General features: G+C 42.4%; 1 protein-coding gene across 2 annotated transcripts in view; it reads left to right on the top strand.

The window, feature by feature from the left end:
- SLC23A2 (solute carrier family 23 member 2) overlaps positions 1–13,393 on the top strand; it is a 138,958-nt gene that overhangs the window by 44,710 nt on the left and 80,855 nt on the right. The window lies entirely within an intron of this gene.

Raw genomic sequence — 13,393 nt, 5'->3', positions numbered from 1 at the left:
CACAGCACTTCTGCCAGTTCCCCTCCCAGAGCTGTTGAAGAACATAGCACCTGCTGTATTCATTCTGTCCGCTCCTCTGCCTGTAGCATTGTTTAGTACAAAGCAGCATGGTATTAACACATCTAATTCTTCTCTATTTGTCCCAATAATTATATTTATTGGTGATATAGGCTTTAGGGCAGTGTTTCCTAACCAGAGTACCTCCAGCTTTGCAAAACTACAACTCCCAGCATGCCCGGACAGCCGAAGGCTGTCCGGGCATGCTCGGAGTTGTAGTTTTGCAACAGCTGGTAGCACACTAGTTTGAAAAGCCTACTGTAGAGCTTAGAGACAAAATTCATCCTCTCCTTCTGAGACAGCAGCGGATGATTTGTAGTCTCTATAGAGGGGGGAGAAGCCGGGGAGTTGCTGAGACAACACAACAATAAATGGGCTACACAATTTCCTGTCAGGTTAAATGTGAAAAAAAAACATGTCGAACTGAGGACAATTTATGGTAAAACTATTTTACAATGTTATGTCTTGGGGTGATAGTTTTGTTTAACTATAATTTTCTGATGGATATATCCCTTTAAGGCATGTGAGGCTGATGCAGCCGTTGCGCTCATTCGAGTTGCAGTTACGATGTCTTTTTAATAGGATTTGTGTCTTAGCTGAGGGCCATGCGGATTATTACAGGTGCCCAATCCTCTGCCAGATTACAGCAGGAGGATTACACGTGAACTCTAGGATTGCTCACCTGCCTTGCCCGTGTACGGCAGATGGCATTCCGATAATGCCGGCGCTTTCTAAGATGTTTCTAGCCTTAACAGACATGGTCCTTTATCTGCTCTTTATCAATACTATATACTATATTATACTATATAACCTCAATAACCTCCATTCATCAGGCATCCAAGGAAAGTTCGCTTCCTCGTCTTTACGGGGCAGAAATAACTTGGACCTGATAAGGCGTAGTTTATGGCGCAGTTACGTCGTAAATTTTTCCTTTGAAGTTTACAATGACTTGAGGAAGCCAGGAAGTGAACATTGCCCGTTATGATGGAGGCACTTAATATAATGAAATATGACCGCCAAAGATTTAAAGGAAAATGGTCACCCGTTCACTCGCACTATAACGCAGAGTTATAGTGCGAGTGAACAGGAGACCGATGCGGGGTCTCGGACTGCTATACCTACCTGCAGTCCGGAGCCCCGTTCCCCCAAAGGTCCCCCCCCTCTTCCAGTGCTGACTTGTGCTCTGGAGGCGGGCCCGCCGGCTGGATTTAAATATCCATAAGTGCTGGTTACGTGAGCGCTCAATAGGCATGAGCACTCACGTGACCAGCACTTATGAATATTTAAATCCAGCCAGTGGGCCCGCCTCCAGAGCACAAGTCAGCACTGGAAGAGGGGGGGGGACCTTTGGGGATCGGGGCTCCTGACTTCAGGTAGGTATAGCAGTCCAAGACCCCGTATCGGTCTCCTGTTCACCCGCACTATAACCGGTGTATTGGGTTATAGTGCGGGTGAACGTGTGACCGTTTTCCTTTAACTAGTTGTATGACCTACTTGAGCATCTGCCAGAAGGAATATAATAGATATATTGCCTTGTTACGATGTCTTTATCAGCAGGGTATAGTTCAGCTGACAATAAAATGATCTCTTCTTGAGTGGCTTTTCCTGTCACACCCCCCCTCACACCTTTGGCATAGTTTTTCGAATTTATTCCTTTCTTCTTTATCAACCATATGGCATCAAGTTTCAATTAGTTGACTATTTGGACCTTCGATACTTACCGTACATATATATTTTCTTGACATTTTTTAGGTAAGGAGTCTGAGTGCTGAAATCCCAACAGGATCACTAGTTACATAGTTTGTAAGGCTGAAAAAAAATCTTATTCAACTGATAATCCTACTGTGTTGATGCAGAAGAAGTAAAAAAAAAAAACCTTTGAGGCTGATGCCAATTGCTCCATAGTAGGGGAAAACATTCTTTCACATTCCAAATATAGAGAGAAGAGCAAAGGCGCTCCATAGAGTATCACTAATACAATGGTGAACCGGGAGAGGGGGAGGGGGGAGCAGCCGCTTACCGCTACAGGTTGTGTACCTGCATACACAACAATGGAAAGCGTGTGGTATTGCACAATGTTCTGTCGGCAGCCTTCCTGATGTAGTAGATTGCAATAAGATGAAGCTTTGTATGTGTGTGTATATATATATATATATATATATATATATATATATATACGGAGGGTAGGCTCACTTATGTGAGATACTCTTAAAAAATACATATAATGGGGAGGGGGAGGCTTATTTATGTAAAATAAATAAACTTAAAGGAAATCAGTCACCATTGTCCCCTACACTAACCTGTTGGTACTGACAGTGCAGGTGACACTGATGACAACGGTACTTACCTTGTCCTGTTCCGTGGCGGGGATCTTCGCTAATCTCCTCTGTTAGCTCCGCTCCGGGCGCCCGACTTGGGGCACGGTCAGAGCTTAGTGACGTCACCGCTGCTGTTCTCTCACAGCGGGACAAGCAGGGAGCAGCAGCGGTGACATCACTAAGCTCCGCCCATGCCCCAAGCCGCTGCTGCTCTATGCAGGGTCTCACAGCAGCGGTGACATCAGTAAGCTCTGTCATGTCCTAAGCCGGCTGCTGGGACTGGAGTTAACAGAGGAAATTACTGAAGATATATATATATATATATATATATATATATATATATATATAATATTATATTCATATTATATAGGATGTACTCATTTATGTGAGATACTGTATAGGAGAAGACAGGCTGGGAAACAGTGATCTAATGAAGGGATAGACGTGATGCCGGTTCCTGAAGGAGTGGACACCGTGCCGGATGTATTCGGGGCATCTTGACTTTTCTCCTCCAGATTCTCGTAGTAGTAATTCTGTGAATGATGAGTGAGCCCTGTTTTATTAAGGCAGTGGCTTTTTTATTAAATTGTTTGTTGGCACCGATAAAAGGTTGAGTCTGCATGGAGCGCTGATATTTGGAAATATTTATTTTTCTTCCCTTTTTTTATTTTTTTATATATATTTTTTTTTATAGAACGCCTTAATTATCCGCTGCCTGCCCTAGATCTGCCGCTTTCATCCTACTGTCTGGTTGCCATGGAAACTTGCTCCTTGCCGCTCATTAAAGCAGCATTCTTTATGGGTTTGGGGAGAATATTCCGCACTCCGCCGCCCCCCCCCCCCCCCTCCCCTCTCTCATCCCGGAGCCCACCTACTTGAATCCCATAATGTGACATTATACAGCTGTTTGGAACGCTGCTGTGCCGTCTGTGACATTGTGTCATTATATGTGGTGAAGGAGGGTTAATGTGTCTATCTTTGTTATAGTATTGTCCTTCAGGACACTGTGCTGTGTAATAATACATGCACTCAATGGTCCCCGTATAGGTCCTTAGGACCACAACAATTCATTGCAGCATAGATTCCACTAGATTAGTGGTCTTCAAACTGTGGCACTCCAGATGTTGCAAAACTATAACTCCCAGCTTGCCTGGACAGGAGTTGGAGTTTTGCAACATCTGGAGGACCACAGTAGAGGGGAGCGAACTTACAGTAAATTCGATTCGTCACAAACTTCTCGGCTCGGCAGTTGATGACTTTTCCCTGCATAAATGAGTTCAGCTTTCAGGTGCTCCCGTGGGCTGGAAAAGGTGGATACAGTCCTAGGAGACTCTTTCCTAGGAATGTATCCACCTTTTCCAGCCCACCGGAGCACCTGAAAGCTGAACTAATTTACGTAGGATAAGTTATCAACTGCCGAGCCGAGAAGTTCGTGACGAATTGAATTTACTGTAAGTTCGCTCATCTCTAGACCACAGTTTGGAGACCACTGACCTAGGTGATGAAATTGTTCTTCAGGAAGTTTGGTCCGTGTGGACAGGATCGCTTCTTGCAGTTGCTGCAGATTAGACGGAGATACGGACATGCTCCAAACAGCAAAGATGTTCTATAGGAACTTATACATTTGCAAAGGTTGGATTGGTCCTGCAATTGACCCCACTAGGTGGACTTTTCCAGCTATACAATAGTATCAATAAAGGTAACATGCCCACATGGTTTATTTGACTTAAAAGAGAACTGTAGTGGAATATAACTTATCCCCTATCCAAAGGATAAGTTATAGATCGTGGGGGGGTCTGACCGCTCTGGCCCCCCCCGCCATCTCCTCTACAGGGCCACGTCAGTCTGCAGAAAGCGCCGTGCCATCCCCAGCAGGAAGCCGCGGCAGACATGCCCCCTACATGTATGTCTATGGTATACATGGAGGGGGTGTGTCGGCCGCCGCAGCATGCGGGGATGGAACGCCCCCTTCCAGCCTACTGCCACGGTCCCATACAGGAGATTGCAGGGGGTCACAGTGGTCGGACCCAAACCCCCATACTTTGGATAGGGGATAAGTTATATTCCACTACAGTTCTTCTTTAAGTACTTTACTAAAACTTGTTCCTTCCTTGTCCTATGGATTAAACCTGATTTTACCTGCATTGAGCTGGATCCGATCTCTTTCATTTACTAAAACTTAGCTTTTAATTATTGCAGTAAAATTATACAATCAAGAAGATATATCTGACCTCAAGAACCAACCACTTGGTATAACCCTGTAGTATGGTCCCACAAACATATATGGAAGCATATAGTCCACCCAAGCTTTAAGGGACACCCCCTATTCAGGAAAATAGTTATCCTTACGTGTTTCTGTAGTGGTAACTTCAACAGGGGAGATAATGTTACCACTACAGGGGTAGTGGAAACGCGGGTGGACGTGAAACACTTGATTACCTTCTAACTGTTTATGCTTCCATATATGTTTGGGATCATACCACAGGGTTATACCAAATGATTTGATCTTGAGGTCTAGGCCTTGTGACACTGTTTATCACATGTATCTTCTTGATTGAGTATTTTTTATGCAATGTTTAAAAGCTAATTTTTAGTTAAGTAATTTTCACATAAGCCGCGCAGGCGTGTTACTTTTTTTTAAATGTTCTATAGGCGTGCTGTGAAGTTCAGGGAAGCAGGGATACTTGCTGTCATACTTCCTGGAACCAGTCCATGACTAAACAACCCTTGTGGTATGATGCATTATCCTGCTGTATGTTTCCTTCTGAAACAGGTTGAGCAGTTGTTGTGAACTTGGTCAGCCACCATGTCCTACTGTCCAAAAGTCTATTCTCACGTATTAAAGGGGTACTCCATTGCTCAGCGTTTGCAACAAACTGTTTTGAACGCTGGAGCCGGCACTGGGAGCTTGTGATGTCATAGCCCCGCCCCTTCATGACATCTCGCCCTGCCCGCCCAATCCAAGTCTATGGGAGGGGGCGTGGCGGCTGTCTCACCCCTCCCATAGACTTGCATTGAGGGGGTGGGGCTATAACTACACGAGCGGCAGGCTCCAGCGTTCGGAACAGTTTGTTCCAAACGCTAAGCAGCAGAGTACCCCTTTAAGAGAACCCAAGATTCGCCAAGGAATTAGTCCCATCACCCTTATACCACCTCAACCAATTCTGGCCTACTATCGTGATTAATCTGGATTTATCGGATCAGGCAATGTTTTTCTGCGCTGCCCATTGATGAACGTTTTTGCTTACTGGAGACTTACCTTTTAGTTTCCATTAGCACAGATGGACTATAACAGCAGACAGCCGGCTCCATTGTCTTCTAAGGAACGATCAGTGTGTGTGCCGGGACACAGTAGTTGGAGCACAAGCAATGTATTTGGCTCCAGTTTCCACTGATTGTTCATCGGGACGGTTCTGGACATCCTTCTCTGACCCCTTTCATCAACAAGTTGTTTACATCCACAGGATTTCCTTTTGCTGGATGTTTTGCTTCAATCACACTATTGCATGAGAATACCCTCACGGTGTTGGCAGTGAAATGCTTGCCCCGGGTAATGTATTCTTGATGACCACATCTCATTCCAAGTTACTGAGATCACTGGACTTTCCCTTGTAATGTGGCCTCGCACTGAACCTTATCCACAGAAAACTTGTTCACTTGGATTTGTGCTGCACCCCGGGGTCACGGGTCTAAATTGCCCAGTCAGAAAAGGGCAGTGGACTCTAATAAAGTGATAGAGCGATAGATGTAAGATATAGGTAGGTATACGATGCCAAAAGAAAGCAGCACTCCACTAAAAATGCCCTTGTGCACGAAGTGTAAGTCCAGGTCACGGATCCACCATAAGCAGCAAATGGATGAACAACGGGACTCCGATCAAATGGAATAGTGATGTGGTCTTTATTCACACAAGCATGTGCAGCAATGTTTCGGCTGGCTCACCCGGATGATAGATAGATAGATAGATAGATATTACTGGGTTCCTCTTATGGTGACCATACGTTTTCAGTAACTACGGTAACTATTGGACGAACGTTTGTATTGCCGGCTATTATGCTTTTCTTACATCAACTTACTTGACTTCTGGTGCAGAAGATAAATAAAGAAGGGGAATATATAATCTTCTTATACCGATTCCTACCCCTGACCTCCCCATACACAAGAACCTTCAGCGCAACTACATTTAAGTGCGCTCTATGTTGAGGGGTAAGCCATAGCCACACTGCTCTGGTGCCAACAATAAGGTTGGGCACTGAAAATCCAACATAGTCGACCTTTCTCTCCATAGCCGTAATCTGAAGCTGCTGCACATCTTAGAGATTGCTGCCCTGACAGGTGACGGAAACGTTTTCATCCAGAGGGTTTTTGACCTCTGTGGGAAGCAGTTGCAGAGACAACAGCTCTGCATCATCTTCATATAAAAAAAAAAAAAAAAAAAAAAAAAAAATATATATATATATAATATATATATATATATACACATAGAATCAAGTGCAGCACTCCATAAGTTGAAAAAATGTGAAGTTTTATTCCATCAAAAAAAGTGAAAACAGCAGCTTGCTGCTGTTTTCACTTTTTTTGATGGAATAAAACTTCACATTTTTTCAACTTATGGAGTGCTGCACTTGATTCTATGCTTATGGACTTTTATGGACCGAGGGACTTGGTTATTATGCGTGGCCTGCACCCTGCACCTTGCACCTTAATTCTTTTCCCAACACTAAGTGCTGCTGTATTTTTTTGCTATATATATATATATATATATATATATATATATATATATATATATATATAGTAAGTTTGAGTAGCCGTATTCAGTGATGCAGATGCAAATCAAAACATTTTGCAGTATCTTGTAATACCTTTTTTTATTGGACTATTATGTCAAAATTCTGATAGTCCAATAAAAAGGTATTACAAGATACTGCAACATTTTTTGATTTGCACGCATATATATATATATATATATAATATATCTCTCTCTTTAGACGTCCTGCCTTGTACTACGATATCTTCAATAAAGTAATGCAAGCTGGTGCCGGACCCCGTTTTTCTCATTCATATATATATATATAATATATTTATGATTTATTATGATTATTAATATTATTATGTTCAAAGACCTGGCTTTTCTTACATCAATTCACTTGGCTCACGGTGCAGAAGATAACTTAAAAAGGGGAATACATCATCATCTTATACCAATTCCTACTAATAATCACCTGTCCTTTTTAATCGGACCTGTGCTTCCCTTAGAAGACAAGAGTTTCTTGTCCTCCTCGGTTGACAGATCTTCTTAGCTTGGCGCATCGTGAGAATTTTATGACCTGCCTTTATAGCAGCATTAAACACAAGGCAATGAACTTTCTTTCATAGTAGGTCTGTAGATATGTTAAAGGTCATTTATTGAAGCTGGAAATCATCTTTCTCCAAAAGTGTATACAATAAAGTGGACTTGTCTTCTCTCTTGACCTGTCTTTTGTAGTATTTACTTCTATTTCCCTGTGAATTTACAATTCTAATGTGTCCCTGCATCCTCTGATACTGACCCTGTAGGTACATGGCCCTTTAACAAGGGGAATGGTAACTCCCAGTTGTCAATTTCATACCTTTCCAGGAAGAATTAAAGGGGTATTCCAGGATTTTAAAGTTCTTTGACTGCAAGACAGGGGCTGCAAAGTTAGTCTAGTTACTAATATACTTTACTTACCAGTGTTTGGTGGTTGGTATTGAATTTCTTTGTCCCTTTCTGTTGTGTGTGAAGCCAGCCCCCTGATAACATTACCGGCATAATGCATTTATCGTCACACAGATCCACAGCTTGTGTGTCAGGTTGTGCTGTGCTGCAATGGGAGGGGCAACCAATGTGTGAGAGGGAACAAAGTCACATCCCACCTTGATACAAAGGATCCTGGGGATTGTAGTCTGTAGGGGGCCACAGAAACAGGAAGTAGCCATTTCCCAAAAACAAGCCGGTAGTGTGATGGGGGACACAGAACACGACCATTTACCACCAACACAAGCACAGATCCACAGGTCTATAAGAAAAGATGCTCCAGAATTGATATTTCATGAGCAGTACAAGTCTTTTCTAAAACAGACAGGTCCACTTTAAAAATGTTGAGCTTTGGCTATGTCAGGGTCGCTGGTGATCTCACTGTGCTGTTTACTATAGTTTGTTGGGTAAGAGTTCAGAGTTAGTTGAAAACCAGAGATAAGGATAAAGTAAATTAAAACAACAGGAGCCCCTTAGTCTACATTGCTCATACATACACCACAGATTATATTTATGCTGAATTTTCTTCTGTAAGGTTTATACAAAAATGGTTTGCTCTACATGTCTCAGGTTAAAAGTGAAATTAATTACATAAACCAGTGTTTCCCAACCGGAGTGCCTCCAGCTGTTGCAAATTCACCACTCCCAGCATGCCCGCACAGCTGAAGGCTTCACTGTCTGTCAAGGAAACACTGAACTGGACAGTGGAGTATAGTTGTGATTATTCAGCCCCTCTCTAACTCAAGTACATGGAAACATACTTTAAAAAGATAGATCTATGTAAAAGGTAATGACTTTAAAGAGGACCTGTGGTTACTCTGAGTTATACTATTTTGTAGCTTCCTAGTGACCTGATATCAAAGGTGTTTTAACATCTTGCTAGGGTGGGGGTGCAAATACTAGGCTAAGAGGGCATGATTAGGACAGTCATACCCTTAAACATGATTCACACCCCTGAACATAAGTCACACCCCTTAGCCTCTTAGTTATACCCCTGAGTATGAGTCACGCCCCCTAATCTTCTTAGTCACACCCCTGAACATAAGTCATGCCCCCTCAGCCTCTTAGTCACACCCCTGAGCCTAGTAATCACACCCTAGTTTTGCAATGAATTTCCTGTCCATCTGACTATTTAGTAAAAAACAAATGATAAAACCCATGAATGAAGGTGGATTGCTAGAAAGGGCACTCAAGGCTGTAAAATGATCTAAAAACGCCTATCTTTCATATACCCTAATGGGAAATTTTGAGTTGAGAGGGGGTCCCATCGCTTTGAGTGTAAAGCAAATATAAAGATAATCTCTCACACTGAAGGACCTGTCCAGCATGTCACTTACCCATTGATATAATTAGTGATTGTGTAATACTTTATTTCCCCTGTGGTGGTGCTATAGGGAAATTACAACTGTTAGCTGGGGGCTTTTCAAAGTGGATAAAAAACCTTTTAAAGTTACAGACTGTTTTCTGTACAGAGATGTTCTTTGTGAAATAAATTAAGAATATTTCATCTGTTTGTTAAAGGGGTATGCTGATCTCGTAAATTAATGACGTATTGATAGGATGTGACCTCACTTTAAGATCGGTTGGGATCTGACATCTCACTTCTGAGATCTCCTCTGATCTTTACAATGTCGTTCTTTACCTGCACAGTGACCACTGATCGTTCAGACCCTCACCGATCACAAAGAAATGGCATACCTGATTGACCACTGCCACCCCCTTATGTGATTGTATGTATGTTTGGGTACCACTTTAAGTGAACACTTCATAATGGTCAGAAGATTTATGCCATAAGTTTCATTAACCATATTTTATAGAGATAAAGCCATTGCCTAAATGCCAAATCTGTTCTTCATAGCTTCAGAATACAAAATGAAGTAGTCTTGGTTACAAGTCTTCTATCGTTTTGTGTTTACAGCTCCTGTGTTAAATTATCTGTATGATAAACGGAATCCTGTCACATTAATAAATGCAGTCCAATCTGAAGGCTCCTGTTATCGAGCAGAAGGTGCTAAACAGATTGACATATAGTTTTGAGGCTGTGGGGAAAAGTACCAGCATGACTTATCATTTATTCATGTAACACTCTGCTCATTCTGGGCTTAGTAGTCAAGTGGGCGGTCCTACTCAGTGATTGACAGCTCTCTATATCCACACTGGTAGCTGTCAATCACAGAGTAAGTGCGTAGGTTGCAATAAGTTGAAGGATGCATGTGCAAGGGAGTACAAGTGCGGTATCAGACTACACTAAGTTTATTTGTAGTCTGTTGCCATGGAGACGCATGCTGTATTACAGCTGTACATTTTCACTGTTACTTGAAGTATGGGTTGTTTTGTTTGTTTTTATGTAACGTAAAATACATATTAAAGTAAAATTGTTGTGGAGATGGCGACACGCCCTTTAGAAACATTGCTATCCTTTATTTATTTCTTAGAAGATTGTTGTAGTACTGTTTGCACATAAGACTGTGCTGCCATCAGCTTCTCCACTGCTTTATTCAATGAATAAGTACTCTCGCCGTTACTTCACTGTATGTAAGTGGACCATTTCCTTGTAGACCCCCCCCCCCCCCCCATAGACTTCATGGAATCCTGAATCACTTAGTGGCCTGGAAGCTGCTGAGTCATTTGAAGTCATCACGTATTATGAAAAGAAGTGTGACAAGGGCTGGTTACTTAAATCTCGTGACCCTTCATGTGGCGTGGTTGAGCAAGTACTCGCTTATCTAACGCCTAAAGCCTTTACTCCCAAAATATTTCTGTTTTGCAAGCACAATTCATGACTGAACGCGACAGCGATGGTTAAATAGCAGTCAAGAGTTTACTGTGTTTATTAGGACAGGATTTTATTTTTTATTAACCAATATTTGACTTCATGCAGTCAAGCCAAAAAAAACATGCTTGAGAGTAACACATTACTAGGAAGACGCCACGAGTCCTATCTCTTGTGTTGTGGAGAAGTAGCCAGTGACGACAAAGACAAGCAATGCCACCAATTTTATTGACTGTTTATTGACTCAGACAGATAGAACCTTCTACACTGGCTGCGGATACTGATAAATACTCTTCTTTCTGTACTGGTCTGTCTTTGTCCGTCCTTCTCTGTTCTTCAGGCAAACCACTTCCTTCTTGGATTAGGTGCTTTTGGTGGACTCCCTCCTTGTTTTGGATTGAAATATGATCATAGTGGTCTAGCGTAGCTAACGTTCCTTCCATTCTTCTGCCGGTGTCTTGTCTATACTCTATTTTTGTTCTTTCTTTGTTTAATCTTCTTAATACTTTATGCCTTGACTTATGTTTTTCTCCTCAGCACATTGTCTATGAGGCTGTGTCCTTGCCATGTTTTGCGGTATATAGATTTTTATGCTTTTAATGGGGTACTCCACTGGCCAGTGTTCGGATGTAAATGCTCCGAACACTGTTTTCAGGCTGCGGGGGTCGCCCACACCCCTTGCTACTTCATAGTCACGCCCCCTCTATGCAAGTCAATGGGAGGGGGCGTGACGTCACGCCCCCTTCCATTGACTTGCATTGAGGGGGCATGACTATGTCGTCACAAGGGGCGTGGCCGACTCGGCATCCCAAAAACAGCATTCGGAGCATTTACTTCTGAACGCTGGCCAGTGGAGTACCCCTTTAAGGTTTGATAAACTTTTATTGAACCATATAACTTAGACACCATTACGACTAATGCCGATTCTAAATGTGTGGAGTAGGAAACACTTAGGCAAAATAACACCCAAGGGGGAATCTCCTGTGTCATGTTCTACCACCTGGACACCAGGCATGACACAGAGCATCAATTTTGTCCAGAGCCTTTCTTTAATTGGATGGACTTGTTATCATTACAGTTATCGAACATATTCCGCCATTTTTTTTATGACTAATTTATTTGACAGCGGCCTTGGCTTGACCACGGACCTTTAAAGGTAATCTTTCATTCTGTACTAAGTATGGAGCTGCAGATCCCGAGAGATAGGTGCTAGGTGAATAAATTTAACCATAGAAGTCAAAGGGCAGCACCTCCCCCTCCTGCCCTGCTTTGAATGATTGACATGCAGGGCTGGAATCCGAGCCCTGTACATCAGTCATGCAGAGCAGACAAGGGGAGGGGAGGGAGGAGGCACTGCTGCAGCTCAGCACCACCAGCTTGACACAGCCACTAACAAAAAAAAGGCATAACTTTAGAAAAAGCGATCAACAAAACTAAAGATATGAATAATTTTATCCCCCTAGGGGTCTGCAGTTCTGTACCTCGTATGGATATTTGCCTTATAGTTGCCAATGTAGGCAGAATATCAGGTCTGCCAGAGTTAAGGTCATGTGTGTGTTTATTTTTTTGTTTGTTCCAGAAGCCCCCCTCTTGTTAATAAAGGGTACAGAGTGGGACTCCAACCCCCTCCACATCCCAAGACCACCCCATACCCCCCCCCCCCCCCACACAGACACACACTATGCCATTCATCTATCCTAATACGGCATAGTAAAAGGAATGTCCTAAAGAGATGTCCCCTTCAGTCATCAATGAAAATAGTTGTAGGCTTTTACACTCTGCAGTTAGTCTTATTTTAGCATAAGATTGCAATGATGTTGCATGTGTAAAATGGATTTCTGCTATCTGTATATTTGTACTACATACAGATACAAGGTGTGTAGATATAGCTGCAGGTTTTTCTTAAGGTACAATTGTTGGGAGGGGCGCAGTACATGCCACAATGAGGAATGACACATCATGTACAAAAATTGTGAGTTTATAACCTGCAGTCTGGGCTTTTTTATTGTTCCAGAACAAACATTACCTTCTGTGTGCAAATGTTACATTTCCAAAGGGCAGCTCAGAAAAAAAGAATTTAAAGGGAGGGAGATAATTTATTAACTATTGTACTGCTTGTCGGTGCTGGCACCCCGACAAATGCCCTTCACCACCCTCATGTAGTCCAGCCCACATCTACTTGGCATTTCATCCTATATGCTATATGTGTGACATAATTTTTTAGTGAACAATTAAACATAGCAAACATTAAGTCATTGCTCTAAGATACATCTTTAGGAACTAATCCAGGCCAAGTGGTATTCTGATCTCTCCTAGATATATTGTATAGTATTCGTTCACTGAGATGAAATCCTGTAGAGATTTTGGCACTGTTCAGAGATTTCAGATCTGTTTATATGAGGTAAAGTGCCTTGTATAAGTATTCACCCCCTTGGTATTTTCTACATTTGTCACGGTTTAACTACAGAT

Source organism: Hyla sarda, chromosome 4 (assembly GCF_029499605.1).
Source record: "Hyla sarda isolate aHylSar1 chromosome 4, aHylSar1.hap1, whole genome shotgun sequence".
Lineage (NCBI taxonomy): Eukaryota > Metazoa > Chordata > Amphibia > Anura > Hylidae > Hyla > Hyla sarda.
This window is presented reverse-complemented; position numbering and strand designations above follow the sequence as displayed.